This window comes from Chelonia mydas, chromosome 3 (genome assembly GCF_015237465.2).
Source record: "Chelonia mydas isolate rCheMyd1 chromosome 3, rCheMyd1.pri.v2, whole genome shotgun sequence".
Taxonomy (NCBI): Eukaryota; Metazoa; Chordata; order Testudines; family Cheloniidae; genus Chelonia; species Chelonia mydas.
In genome coordinates, this window is record NC_057851.1 from 32,475,837 (window position 1) to 32,490,262 (window position 14,426).

Sequence of the window (14,426 nt, forward strand, 5' to 3'; positions counted from 1 at the left end):
TATGATCACTCTCCATGGCATTTTCTCCATATTACCTTCCAGATTTCTGTGTAGTAATCCAGGAAGAGATTCATAGCTCAGAAGTGAGCAATATAATAATCTAATCTGACCTCCTGTATAGTCCTGTTCAGAACATAGGACTTCCCTGAGTTAATTCCTGTTTGAACTAGACTATCTCTTGTAGAAAAAAGTCCAATCTTGCTTTAAAAATAGCTAGTGATGGAGAATCCACTGCAACCATTGGTAAATCGTTAAATAGGTGCACCTTATTTCCGGTCTGAAACTTTATTATTATTAAACTAAATTATTTCCGGTCTGAAACTTTCAACTTCCAGCCATCGGATTGCGTTATACCTTTCTCTGTTAAATTAAAGAGTCCATTTTGTTACCCATATAGGCACTTACAGATTGTAATCAAGTCACTCCTTAATGGTCCCTTTGCTCAACACAATATAATGAGCTCCTTGAGTCTATTACTATAAGGCCCATTTTCTAATCCTTTAATCATTCTCGTGGCTTTTCTCAGAACCCTCTCCAATTTATCAACATCCTTCTTCAACTGTGGACACCAGAAGTGGACACAATATTCCAGTTGTGGTCCTATCAGTGCCAAATACAGAGGTAATATAATCTCCTTACTCTTATTGGAGATTTCCCTGTTTATACATCCAGCAATCACATTAGACCTCTGTGCTACAGCCTCGCAGTGGGAGCTCCCATTCAGCTGGTTATCCAGCATGAACTCAAGTGTTTTTCTGAGTCACTACTTCGCAGGATAGTTTTCCCCCAGCCCCACCCCACATACTTTATTCCTAGCTGTATAACTTTGCATTTGGCCATAGTCAAACATGTATTGTTTCCTTGCACCCAGTTTACAATGCGATCCAGATTGGTCTGTGTCAGTGGCCTGTCCTCTTCATTAATCTATCTCAGAGCTGAGAAAGGGACTCTGCTAATGGTAACAGCTGTTAGGGAAACTTTAGTGCCATGGGGGAAGTAAGCCAGAAAAGCAGAGTACATTCAGGAGTGGTCTAGGAAGAAAGTTCCTGCTTACTCATATCTGGGAGAGTCCTTCTCCAGTTGTCAGAATCTGAAGCATTGAAAAAAATCTTTCTTCATGCTTGTGGCTATCCAAAGAAGATGTATGTGAGTTGCTAAATTAATTTCTGGTGCAATACCATCCATTTCAGTGGAATTACACCTGAAATAAATTTGGTCCAGGCAAGCCACTTTTTTATTTTCCTTCTAGGTCTCCATAAGCCTTTAATTGGCTTTGTTTAGTAGGTGACTACAAATCTAGGCCTTTACTATTAGGATTATTTAAGTTGAATAGCTGTTTTGTAGCTAAATGAAGATTGATTAAGTAGAAATTAGATTTTAAAATGCATTATCAGAACAGTTTTTATAAAACCTGTCATTCTTCATCTCTCCCTGTTACTAGAGACTGTGCAGTGACTCTCAGTGGGTGCTGTCATTTTACTAAAATCTTCAAGCAGGAAATCTAGTCTGATTGTGTAATTAATAGAAGGAAATACAGCTGAGCATCTAAATTCATGAGGAAGTCAGGAATTGTTCAAAGTTGTAATGTAATGTTATGTTATTATTAATAATAATTTGATTACATGAACAGCAATTATATATACTGGCTTCCTGTTCAATTTTATTCTATTTAACATGCAATTAAATGTATTAAATTTATAATTTATTCTTTGAAATTAGATGTATGGCAATAATCACAAAATTTCTTATGGCCCGTTTCAGTTTTTCTATGAAAAAGGATTATCACCTTCTTTTCTTTTTTTAATTCGCTAATTAAAATTTTCAGATACAGCATACTTGAAATAGAATGGTCCATGTCTGTTTTCTGTCTTTCACGGGATTTTCTACTGGTGAAGGTTGGTTGGTGATGTTGGTGATGATGACTTCCCAGCTACATGCATTTGGGGTGGATTTAAAATGCAGAGCTAGACCCTCTGCTATGGTTCCTTTTTGTGCCATTCAAATGTAGAAAGCATACCAGTGGAGAGAGAAGGTATGTTGGGGCAGACCAGGGATTGTCAGAAATCAGGTGGGACAGAACATAGGGTCACTATACTGAATGTCAATTTGTGCAAGGTCTCTTTGGTTCTTTAGGTATCTTACATCAGTGGTGTAAATTGGAGCTGCTTCTAGGCTGCTCAAACTGATGCCTGACTAGGCTGGTGCAGTTGCAACCAGCTCTCTAAAGTTTCCCCACCCTCCCTTGTGTTGAGTATTGCTGGGTGGTGAGTGCTACATTCTTCTTTTACCTCAAGTATCCCCATTCAGAAGTGCTTCTCAATAAATTAGACTGAGCATACAGTGTGCTGTATGTTTCCTTCACTCATTTCTAGAGTTGCTCACAAAAACTGCAGAAAAGTTGACATTTTTCTCTTCCCCCTCCCATGCTGTCGTAATTTGAGATTTCAGCAACATCGTCAACATTTCAAATTTCAGAACATGTTAACTAACTCTATTCCTTTCTCTCCCAACAAGGAAATAATAACCCACTCCTCGAGGCCAAATCATTCCTGACTGCACAGAAGCCAGGACAGCACTTTGTACGTTTATGGGGCCTTTTCTCCAACAATGCTTTACAAACTTTAATGAATTAAATCTCATAAGACCATAAGCAAGATAGGAACTGTATTTTATGCCAATTTTCCAGATGGGTAAACTGAGGCAGAGATGATTTGACATGTCCAATGTCACATATCAAGCCAGTGGCAGAGTTGAATAGAACTCACGTCCTATCTCCCAAGTCTCTGCTTTAACCACTAGGAAGAGTTTGATCTCAAACAGATAGAGGATAATATAGCTCAAAACTGAGTTCTTTAACATGCAACTGATTCTCTAGAGCACTATTACCTTTCTCTAGTCTTTTATGCTTTAATATTCTCTGAAGATAAAAATCACCTTTCATTAAGTAATCACCTTTTGTGTATGTGCATTAGTACCATGATAACTGTGCTTTTAAATTTTATTTTCTGAGCCAAATTATTGGATATTTTCATAACTTTGGAGTTCCACAAATAAATAATTAAAAATAAAACCCTACAAGCAAAACCAAAAATATTTATTCTGTGTCTCTTTCTTTTAAAGAGCAAAAATGTTGGCCCAGATTGTGGATAATCCCTTGTTCTTGTTCAAGGCACTTAATGGTGGGGGGGGGGGGGGGGAGTTGAGGACGGGGGAGGGCTGACTTTACCCTGCCCTTGCTCCAAAGGACATACACGATTGGTTGGGGCAGAGCACTTTCTTCCTTGGAGCAGGGAGAAAGCAGGAAGTAGATTATGACTCTGAATCACAGTCTGCTTCCCAGACCGCTCCTGAAGCAATGCGATAATGTATTGCTCCTGACACAGGGCTTCTCGCAAAACCATCATTTAGGTCTATATGTTTTTGTTTGCTAGACTGGCAACTTTCTTAACATTTGACAGTTTATTTTCCCCTTCTAAAAATAATCCCATCGTAGATCTAGGCTTTTAAAATTACACAAATAACCAAACTGTTGTTAGGGGCCTGTAACAGGGTGGCCTTTCCCTTTAAGAGTCAGAGGCCTTCGCACCATTTAGACCTGTTCAGTCGGCCCTACCCCACTACACCTGTGCAGGGTTGGACTTCTGAGAAAGGAATCCTAGCAGTGAGGGGTGGAGGGAGTTGAGCAGGTGTCCATTCTATTGTGGTGTGGGCAAGGATCTTATCAGGGACCACAGCTTGCCCGAAAACCCTGGGTAAGGGAGAATGCACCATTGAAGTCTATGAACTGGAGTTGGTGCTGGGACAGTTTATTGCAAGTGGGGTTAGCCTGCGAAGAAGGAGCCTAACATATAGGTCCAGCTGAGCCAAAGATTTCATTGTTTTGCTATTTTCTTTTAGACATCAAATGACAGGCTCTGAGGCCCTGAAAGGGGCTGGATTCTGTTATCTGCTTTGCCAGAGGGCCTGGTCGTTCCTATGGCCAGAGAAGAGAAGACATGAAGGGATACAAAGGTGCAGTTGCTTCAACACCACTTTCAGCCATGGGGGGGGGGCAGGTTGGGATGGCACCTCTGTGCAACTACCCCAATACCTTCTGTTTTTTAGCATTTCCTCTTGTACAATTGTGATTGTCTCTGCCAGCTGACACCTATTTAGTAAGTACTGCACATCCAGAAGCTACATGCACAGTAATTCTAAGGTCTTACTCCGTGGACCAAAGTTCACTTCAAATTCAGTGTCTCTCTTTGTGCTCCTAATCTGCTCCAGGCTACTTTGTGAAAAACATATGTCTATTAAGGGTGTGGGGAATTATGTGTGTGTCAGGCCCCAGAGCAGTTATTCCTTATCCCACATTGGTCCAAATGACTACAAAGCAAATCTGAGAAGTTAATCCAACTAGGTGTTGGGGTAGCAACAGCTACACAGTGTGGAGAGAGAGCAGGGAGGATGAGAAGCATGCAATCAAGAGACAGCAAGGTTAAAGTGCTGAGGGTGCGCCATCCTCATCTACTGTAATAAAAATGACAAAGGATCATGGAGGCTGCTGGATGATGGCACTTCTGCTGCATTCTTTTGTGTTCTGTCTTCTTTACTTCTGCACTCTGCTACTTGGTATTTTACTATATTACCAGAACATAGGTGTGCCTGGTGTCCCCTGGTGCAGCTCTTCAGAGCAGTGTTCTGGGCCCTCAGAGGGCCTGCACCTGATCTTGAATTGGCAGCTGTCTGGTCTCTACAGCAAGGGGTCTGGCAAGTAGCCAACACTCCAGCAAGGGTTGATGGTTGGGGGAACAACACATACGTGAGAACTCATAGCCTGATCCTCCCACAGCCAAATATGCAGCTGTCTAAGGACGCTCTGCGGAGGTACAGAATGCTGAGTAATCCTGCCTTATATTTAATCTCTGCTCATTTTTCCACTCAGCAGGCAAGTTTCTATTTCCTCTGTACAAACACACAGAATTTGGCCCTATTTTATTGCCATGGAGTGCCACCATCGATTGAGTCTCATCCCTCCACATACAGTCTCATCCCTCCTACTGTTATTCTGGTGAAACATGTTGGCCTTATATACTGGTTTAGGAAGCAATTCACAGGACAGTTTTATTTTATTCAAGCCATACTCTCTCTGGATTAGAATTGGTTCTGCGTGAGCCTTGGTTGATCCATCACAACCCATCTCAATAGAGATTTTTTTTCTTTAATTTTAAATACTAATTAATTATTTTTTGTGATAATGTGAGCTGTTAGAAAGTTTCACAAATACATTGCTAATTTTAGCTTATTTTCACATTTGACAAAGTACTAACCTTAACATCCAATTCTACTTGGAAAAGTGACTAAATGATATTGTAGGAGTTCATGTTTATTGTCCATCAGTATCATCTCCATATCAATTATGCTCATTTTCGCAAGTAAGAAGTTATGCCCTGCCGCTTACCCAACAATGTGAAAGTCAAACTGGGTTAATCATTACTCATTTTTATTGTAATACTTAGAGGTTCTACTTGAAATCAGAATGCCATTGTTGTAAGCATGGTCCCTAGCTTCAACAGCTTAGAAATGCTCTTCATCTCCACTAATGAAGGTTGTGCAAGCCAATTTATTTTCCGTTATGCTTGCCAATGTGCTGTTAATGACACTCAACCCCATTACTTTCAATGGGTTTGCACAGGTATAACAGACTGGCCTTCTCTTTGGAATTAATTCTGTTGATGCTATATGAGAAGTAACAGAATTCAGCTCACTATCTCTTGACTGTCTTTGCTTTGCAGAACGAACAGGAGTGGAAAGTACCAGTAGAAGAAATGTATTTTTTCACTAATGTATGAAGATGTGACTTTGGGTACAAGCAGGGAGCATATCTGCAAGTTAGAAGGTGCCATTTTACACAATTACTTTTCAGAATAAAACCAGATTTTAAATGAGTTGACAAGGCTACAGAATTATTCAAGTGGTGTAAACCATATGCTTTATATTACAGCATTTGACTTTGTTTCTTCCTTGGATGAGGAGCGATGCATTGGAGAGGAGATATGGATCTTAGTTAGATATTCTGTGTCTCTGCACATGTGCAGAGAGCAGGGCAGGGCAACTTAGCTAAAAGGACCCAGAAATATCCAGACAAGCGTGTGGCCATTACTAGGTATGCTCAGTAGTTGTTTCTGTGGCTGTGCAGTAAGTTTTCACTGCTGGCAGTCCACCTGGCTGATCACATGCTAGACACCCTCTGAGAGCTGAACCAATCAGAGTGCAATGGGGAAAGCTTATAAATATAGGAGTCAAAACTAGCGCTGTGGTCCACCTGGACTCAGCAGCTGATCCTCTCAGGACCAAGAGATGTATCGGCTGTGCAGGCTGGGTCCCAACCCCTTTATCATGCTTGGATACAGATCTACTCTAGCCTTATTTACTAGAGAATCCATCCATTAGGGTAATGTTTGGTCCACAGTAGTGTGTTCTGTGGACCTAGAGGGAAAGTTGGGGGGAGTATTTGTTACTACTAGAAGGTACAGAGCCTGTGAAACTTACGCTTGGCTATCAGCTAATTGCACTAAATTGGGATTTTGTCTCAGTAAGAAATAGGCAGCACTTAGCGAGGTGAGGGTTAATGAATTCTTGCCCTTGGGTAGCTGGGCTTATGGGCAGAAGATGGTGCCCTATAGAGTGAGAACCTTAGTGATCCAGGGAATGGATCTTTTATTTGCTGATCCCAATTCCTGTACCACTGTGGATACAGGCTGCAGACTTCTGATTGACCAGCAACTGGGAGGACCAGTCTGCTATTAACCAAAGGGGTGGAATGCTGCCAGATGCAGAGATCCCCAGATGGTTTGTTGTTGACCAGGTTCTGAAGCATTTGAAAGGATTGGGATGCTGCCATTTCTCAAGCTCCAAAGATGGTGTCACACATAATATACTACGGTCACAGTATAACGAGTGAGAAGCCATCTCCAAGAGAAGATCAAAGGGGAATGTGTTTTGATGCATGTGCTAACATATAGAAGATGTTTTGTTGAAACCTCATATTTGAATGTTTGTAACTGAAACAAAAGGGGAGAAAGTCTGTGTAAGAAACATGTGTTTATTCTTTAATAGCTTTGTGTAGCAGGGTGCTTAGAGGGCCAGGCGGTCTACTGGCTGGTGTGCCTGACCTCCTGCTCCCTTGTTTCCCTGGTCAAGGTGCCTTAGTCTTTCAGGCGGGGGGGGTAGAGGGGACTGAGACCCTTCCACTCCACCAAGTCCCAGGCCAGGGCCCTGTGAGAGTCAAGACCTGAAGGGGGGAACTCCAAACAGGATTCTAAATTCACTGCCCTGGGCTACTTCCTACCAGTGTCCCTTCAGTTTGGGGCATGGCTCCTATAGTCCAGTTTGCTGGGGTGGGTTGCCTCTTGTGGTGCCCTCTCATGAATTTTGGGTGGTGCCATAGTCCCAGGCTCCTTCAGGCTAGGCAGCTGTAGTTTGGTTAAGCCAAACTCCACAATGTCTCTGAGCTGCAGTCACATTGGTTGCCAGAGGCTCCTAGGTCTCCTCCACAGTCTCCCTTGGCTGTAGGGTTGCCAGGTGTCTCGTTTTCGACCGGAATGCCCGGTCGAAAAAGGACCCTGGAGGCTCTGGTCAGCAGCACAGCAGGGCTATGGCCAGCTCCTTGACTGCTGTGGCTCCGAACGCTCCCGGAAGCAGCGGCATGTCCCCCCTCCAGCTCCTATGCGTACGGGAAACCAGGGGGCTCCACATGCTGCTCCCACCCCAAGCGCCGGCTCTGCAGCTCCCATTGGCCGGGAACCATGGCCAATCGGCGCTGCGGGGGCAGCACCTGCGGACAGGGTAGCACATGGAGCTGGCTGCACCTCCACGTAGGAGCCGGAGCGGGGATATGCTGCTGCTTCTGGGAGCTGCTTGAGGTAAATGCCACCCGGAGTCTGCACCCCTGATCCCCTCCCACTCCCCAATCCCTTGCCCCAGCGCTGATCCCCCTCCTGCCCTCCAAACCCCTCAGTCCAAGCCTGAAGCACCCTGGGGTGGAAAGGAGTTTCCTTGCTCAGTTCCTAGGGGTGCCTTTTCTTAGCCGGAGCTGCCCAGCAGAGCAGACTTCACGTTGGCCATGAGGCCGCTCTTGTTACACATACAATAGCCCTAAGGTTCAACTCTCTGTAATGCTTTCTGAAAAGTCCGGAAAAGACAGAACTCTGGCCTGTGCTTTAGCAAAGAGTTAAGCTGAGATGCAGGAAGAGGGGAAGTGTATAGTTATACAGAATATCATCTGAGCATCTTCTGCCCCATTACAGTAGCTTCACTGAAGAAGATAAAATGAAAAATGAATTGCCATAATACATGTGGGGTGTCATTTGGTTGGCAGTTCTGCACAGACAGGTAGGAGAACCTCATCTTTCTTGTTTTTATTTTCAAACCTGACTCTGTAGAGCAGTTGTTCTTGGCACAAATTGCATCATGTGGGACTCTTTCAAGCTCTGTTTCTATACTGACAATTATATTTTCTCCATTACTAATTAATCTCTTCTGTGCTAGAGATTGGGGACATCTATTTAATTTACTGCTTGATCCTGCTCATAAAGAAGTCAAAGGTAAAAGTGCCAGTGACTTCTGTGGGGCCAGGAGCTGGCAGTTAATATTTAGTCATGCTTGAAAATAAAAAATGAGAAGAAGAGTGGTCCCCTATGTCTCTGGTTACAACAGCAGCTACTAGTGCTGGCATTCCTCTTCTTTAATTTCTATTCTAGTTATATTGCTGGACAATTAACCTGCATGTGAGTGACACTGCAATTTGTTATAGGCTTTGCAAAAATGTAGTAAATGTACTGCATGAATTTGCATCAAAAGGCTCCAGGATTTGCCAAATTCCAGACATTTTGGGAGATATATCAGCTTTACTGTGAAAACGGACTTTTGAGCAGCCCCTTATAAATTATCATTGTCACACACTGGAACAGAAATGCAGGACAATACTGCTTACTGTAAAAGAGAAAACGCAAACAAAGTAGAGATGTCTATTTAAAGAAGAGCATTGGATAGCAACAGGCAAACCCAAAACAGTACCAAGTTCAACTCTTAAGTTGAACACAGAAGTTTGGTGGTTGATCCACATCTCCTAGTTCAGCAAAATGAAGCTGGAAATCTTATGAGAACAACTCTTCTCATGGGGTGAAATCCTGGCCTCATTTCATACTGAAATCAGTGGGAGTTTTGCCATTGACTTTAATGAGGCCAGGATTTCACCCATGAATTTTTGTCACCTGTACTAACTAGCTAAGCATTTGATGCATTGTTCATCAGCATAGTATCTGAGCACCTCTGTACAACCTGAGTACTTGGTCTTAGTCAGAATCAGAAAGTGAAGAAAGACAGAAAAAAGTGAAAATAATAGTGAAAATTACACAGATATTTTTGAACCCCAAAGTATTCAGATGAGGTTCATTTCAAGTTTTGGGCAAAGGTTTCTCTGATGGAGGGAAGTTTTTATTTTATCCATACTAGGTTGCCATTCCATCTTGTCCATCCATACGACTACGTGAAATTCACAAAAGAAAACATCTAAACAAAGAAATGTGAAACAATTGTTATACTTCAGATGTGTGTTGCTGCTTTAAAAATGTACAGTCACTTTGCCATGAGAGAAAGGATCAAGGTAAATAAAGAAAGAGGGAGATAGTTTCTAAAACAAAGTCATCAGCATATATGTCTGGTTCTGAACTGGTTTCCACTTGCAATAAGTACCTGAATTAATCTTCATTATCAGTCCGCCAGACAACAGGCGGAACATTATTCTCTAGGTACTACAGGAAAACCTGAAGTGCAGACTGCATGATGGTTCCCTATGAGAGTTAGAGCCATGAGAGGCATGCCAGTTTTTGGCTAACAAATATTTTCAGCATGATCTAGCCTGGCAGTTGTTCTTGCTTAATTTTTTCCAGTGTGTCCTTTGATTATAGGATCTTACCATTAGACAGAGCACATTGTCTGTAATCTGGTCCCTCCTCCCCTATATCAATGATTGACTCTGACAGGGGAAGTTTAAAGCAAGAAGTAAAATGTGATAAACAATATTCATCACTGCATAGGGGAGCCTGGCTAAAAGCTTTCTGTCACCATTAATAATACTGTTTAGTTTTCAGCCTGCCCATTTATTGCATTACTGTAGTGGCAGATGTAAAATACTGCGAAGAGCAAACAACTCTCAGTATGTACTACCTGTAAAAACCTGTTCTCTGACTGAAGATATTTTAAACTTCCTGAAGATAGCCATGTGAATATTATGATGAACAGTTGTAGCTCCTATTCTGAAGGCCTCACAGGTAATTTATTTATAAGGAAACACTTTATTAACTTGCACAATGGTGACACACTGTTTATAATATGCTATCTTGTGCAATGTTGTACATCACTGTGGATACACATCTTTACAATGTGTTAATTCACAAGAGAAATGCCAGCTATCACATCCCAAACCAATATTTACATTCCTTTAGAAGTTGACATTGTATCTATTGCTACTTCTACTTAGTTCTTAGAGGGCTTGATTCAGCACCCATTGAAATGGGTGGGGCCATATAATGTTTTTAATTTGAAGATCTAAAAGTCCTTTACAAAGTATAGTAAGTATCATTATACCCATATTGGTCCTGATCCGTTAAAGCACTTAAGCACATGCTTAAATGTAAGCATATGAGAAGACCTAATTGATATCAATGGTACCACTGCCAGGTTTAAAGTAAAATACATTCTTATGAGCTTTGAGAGATTGGCCAATCTGAACCATAGATGGATGAAGTGTCTAGAATCCTCAGACAACACTCATACAGTATCTCGAGCATAATGCACTGGCAGACACTAGTCATTTTATATCTGCCTATAATATATCTGGAAACCTGTAAAGTAGGCAGCTATGCCACTACAGTGCTTACGAGGTTTCATTATAAATACAACACATCCCATAAATTATGCTGCCTATTAATATGAGTACTTTATCTTAAATCTATGATAGAACATACAAATATATAACACTGCATTAGTTTGACATTACAGCTAAAGTAAGGATATTTTAATGTGCTATAATGTCCTATTGCTATACAAACAGTCTTCAGAATTAACATATTAGAAAAGTACTGCAAAGTATTTAAGAAAACTATAGCAAATAGTCTTAGGGCTACTGGTGGCTATTTTAATCTAGAAGGTTTTTGCTTCAGTGAAATCTGGGCTGCCTTCGTGTATTACCTCGGTCTCTCTCTCACACACTCAAACCCACCCACACACACACGGAACTAACAAAAGACACCAAGATTAAAGCAATCCTAGATGGAGATTATTTGCTTTCTACTAATTAACAATGAAAAACATGATTGTGATGATGATTTGAGGAATCTGTCTGGATGATTTATGAATTCTGTGTGAGTTTACGAACTCTCCGTATGTATCTTTACCAGACTTCAGACTCCATTTTGGACATGGGATTCTTTACCTTCTTTGTTGTTCTGTTACCTCCATTTTGGACTAAAATCTCAAAGTTTGGTGGTAAAGGGATAAGAAAAGAGGGTTGTTGTCTTAAGTGCACAAGAATTGAAAGGTAATCCCTCTAGAAAATACTGACTCCCAACCAGAGAACTGGTTTATCAGGTGAGCGGTTCCTAACAATGAAGTTGCCAGGGAGGTGTCTGGGATCACCTGGGGAGGCTGATCCAGGTGTCACCTGACAGAGGGACTAGAGTTTATAAAGAGCAGGAACTGATCTATTTGCTCTCTGACTTCAGTCATTTTTCACAAGTTTAAGGTGAGCGAGGATGCTGCAGGAGCTGGATGAGACACAGATGGTCTCCCAAGGGATGGGTGAGCTGGAGAAGGGAAATGCATGTGGGGTTTACTATTTTTGTATGGCTCTGTGTATTTCTTGTGTGATTAAGTAAAGAGTAACAATGTGTTAGAATCTGTGCAAAGTGTCTCTGTGTGTTATGTGCTACATTTACCAATGTGGCCCCTCAAGAGGTAAACCAGAAGGCTCACACCAGTGGTGGGATTCTGGGAGAGGGTGTGTTTAAGCCACAGGGGGAGTTAGGACGCAGCACTGGTTTCAGAGGCAAGGTACATGGGCACAAGGTGACAGCTCTCAGGGGTGCCAGGCAGAAGGCCTGTGTTCTGAGGGTGTGCCTGAAGACCTGAACAGTGCCTGGACTCTGTTGAGACTCTGGAGGTTTAAAACATCTGGAGATACGGAGGCTGGGATTCCCCTCACACCAATCTGGTGAGTGGCCAAGAGGGGGTGTTTGACCAGATCGGTGACAATGATTTTACATTTTAGGGAGCCCACATTAACATACAAACAGAGCTGTAACAAACAATAGTAACAGTAACTATGTTAGAAGTTGCAATTCTGGCACTGTTGAAATGAGATAGTAAGATTTCCTTTTGAATAAAAGTGGAGCCTTCATAGTGATAGCAAGATAAATTCAATCTAATAAAGTATATGCCAGAGAATACTCAACTCATAAAACACTGTCAAAGTAGAACCAAATGACAAAGTAACCCAACACCCCTCAATTATTACTCAAAATATACCTACGTGTTATCTAAGAATGCCTGGTAAAATTCCATGAAGACCTATTGCTCTGTCACTAAAATAGCTTTCTGAATGTTATCCATAATGTGTGCATATACTGAGATGCAGAATTTGAACAAACATTTACATCCATATGAACAACAGAGACTATTTATAACATACTCAAATACAGCAAAACTGTACTTCCACTGAACTACAATAAAAGTTGTAAATTGTTTCAGTATTACAGTCAGCTTATAATGAACTTGTGTTTTATGGGGGGGAGGGGCAGGAATAGCTACGTTGTATAAGCAAAATCTACTTATTTTGTTGTTGTTTGGTGTTTCCTCTGCGTGTTATTCGATTATAAGCAATATAAGAGGCCAATGGTGAAATCCACTTCACCAGCCTAAAGCCCAGATAGCGTAACTGGATCCTCTACAGCAGAAATGTGAGTGAATTAGGAAGGTAAAATCCACATCCCTTCGCTTCAGTGCCAGGATATGCAGCACAGCTCCCCACTACTCAGCACTGCTACACCAGCCTCAGCCCCTCTGTGCCATCTCGGTGACATAGATGCCACATAAAGTTGTACTTTTTGGAACCTCACAATCCAGCCCCTCACAGCTCTCCACACTAGTATATGCAGGATGGGTACTCCTGGAGGAATTCTGTGCCACTGAGCATGCACAGAATTCATGTCTCCTGCAGATTTCTTTGCTTCCCTGCAGAAAAAAATGACTTTTTGACAGGGAACCAAAGGGAAGCCCCAACAGCAGTCATACAATCCTCCCCAGCAGTATGTTTTGGGTGTCCAGGACAGCCAGCAGAGAGGTAAATCACTATGAGGTGGGTGGGGGGACTAGGAAACACCTGGCTTGTGGCTCCTATCCGGTGCCGGGCTCAGCTGCTAGTCCCGGCTGGGCTGGGAAGGTCAGGACTTCCTCTTCCCCTGTATGGCATCCGGGGCAGGGTCACCCCCACCCCCATATTTCTCCCCTGTCTCCAGGAAGCTCTGCAAACTTCACCCCCCTCCCCCCGTGCTTCCTGAACCCATCACTCCTCAGCTGCAGGGGGAGCGATTACTGTACAGGGAGCTGCTCCCACATCCACCCAATCCCCGTGCATCCAGACCCCCTCATGCCCAGGCCCTTCCGCCAAGCCTCACCCCCCTAACACCCAGAACCCCCCCAACAAGCCGCACTCCCCCTGCACCTGGACCACCCCAACAAGCCACCAGCACCCAGATCCCCACCCTAACAAGCCCCAACCAGCTGCACCTGGATCCCCACCCCACTGAGCCCCACTCCCCCACATCTGGAACCCTCCCCACCGCACTGAGCTTCACACACCCAGACCCCCATGGCAAGCTCTATCCCCCCACACCCAGACTCCCTGTAATGAGCCCCAACCACCTTCACCTGGACCCTCCTGCAGAATCCCATTACCGTTGCACCCAGAATCCCCCCAACAAGTCCCTGTGCATCCAGATCCCCCACACACCAGGATCTCCCACTGAGCCACCCACACCCAGATTGCCCCACACGCAACCCTCAACACACACCTGTATCCCACCACACTAAGCCCCTCCACACTTGGATCAAGCCTTGCTGAGCCTGCCTGCCCACACCTGGGGTGCCTGGCATGGAGGGGTAGGGCCTCGGGGTATTTCTGGAGCAGGCCTATTCCTTGCACTGTGTCAGGGTTGGGTGTAGCCTCACCACTGAGTCCGTGTCCTAGGGGGGAGCTGCACAGTGATCTCCCACCTCTGTGCAGCCAGTGGCCTGTGCTCCCCAATGCCATAGTGAAACCTCCACATTTATTTGACAAATAAAATTTGCAGAATTTTAAAATACTGTGAGCAGAATTTTTAATTTTT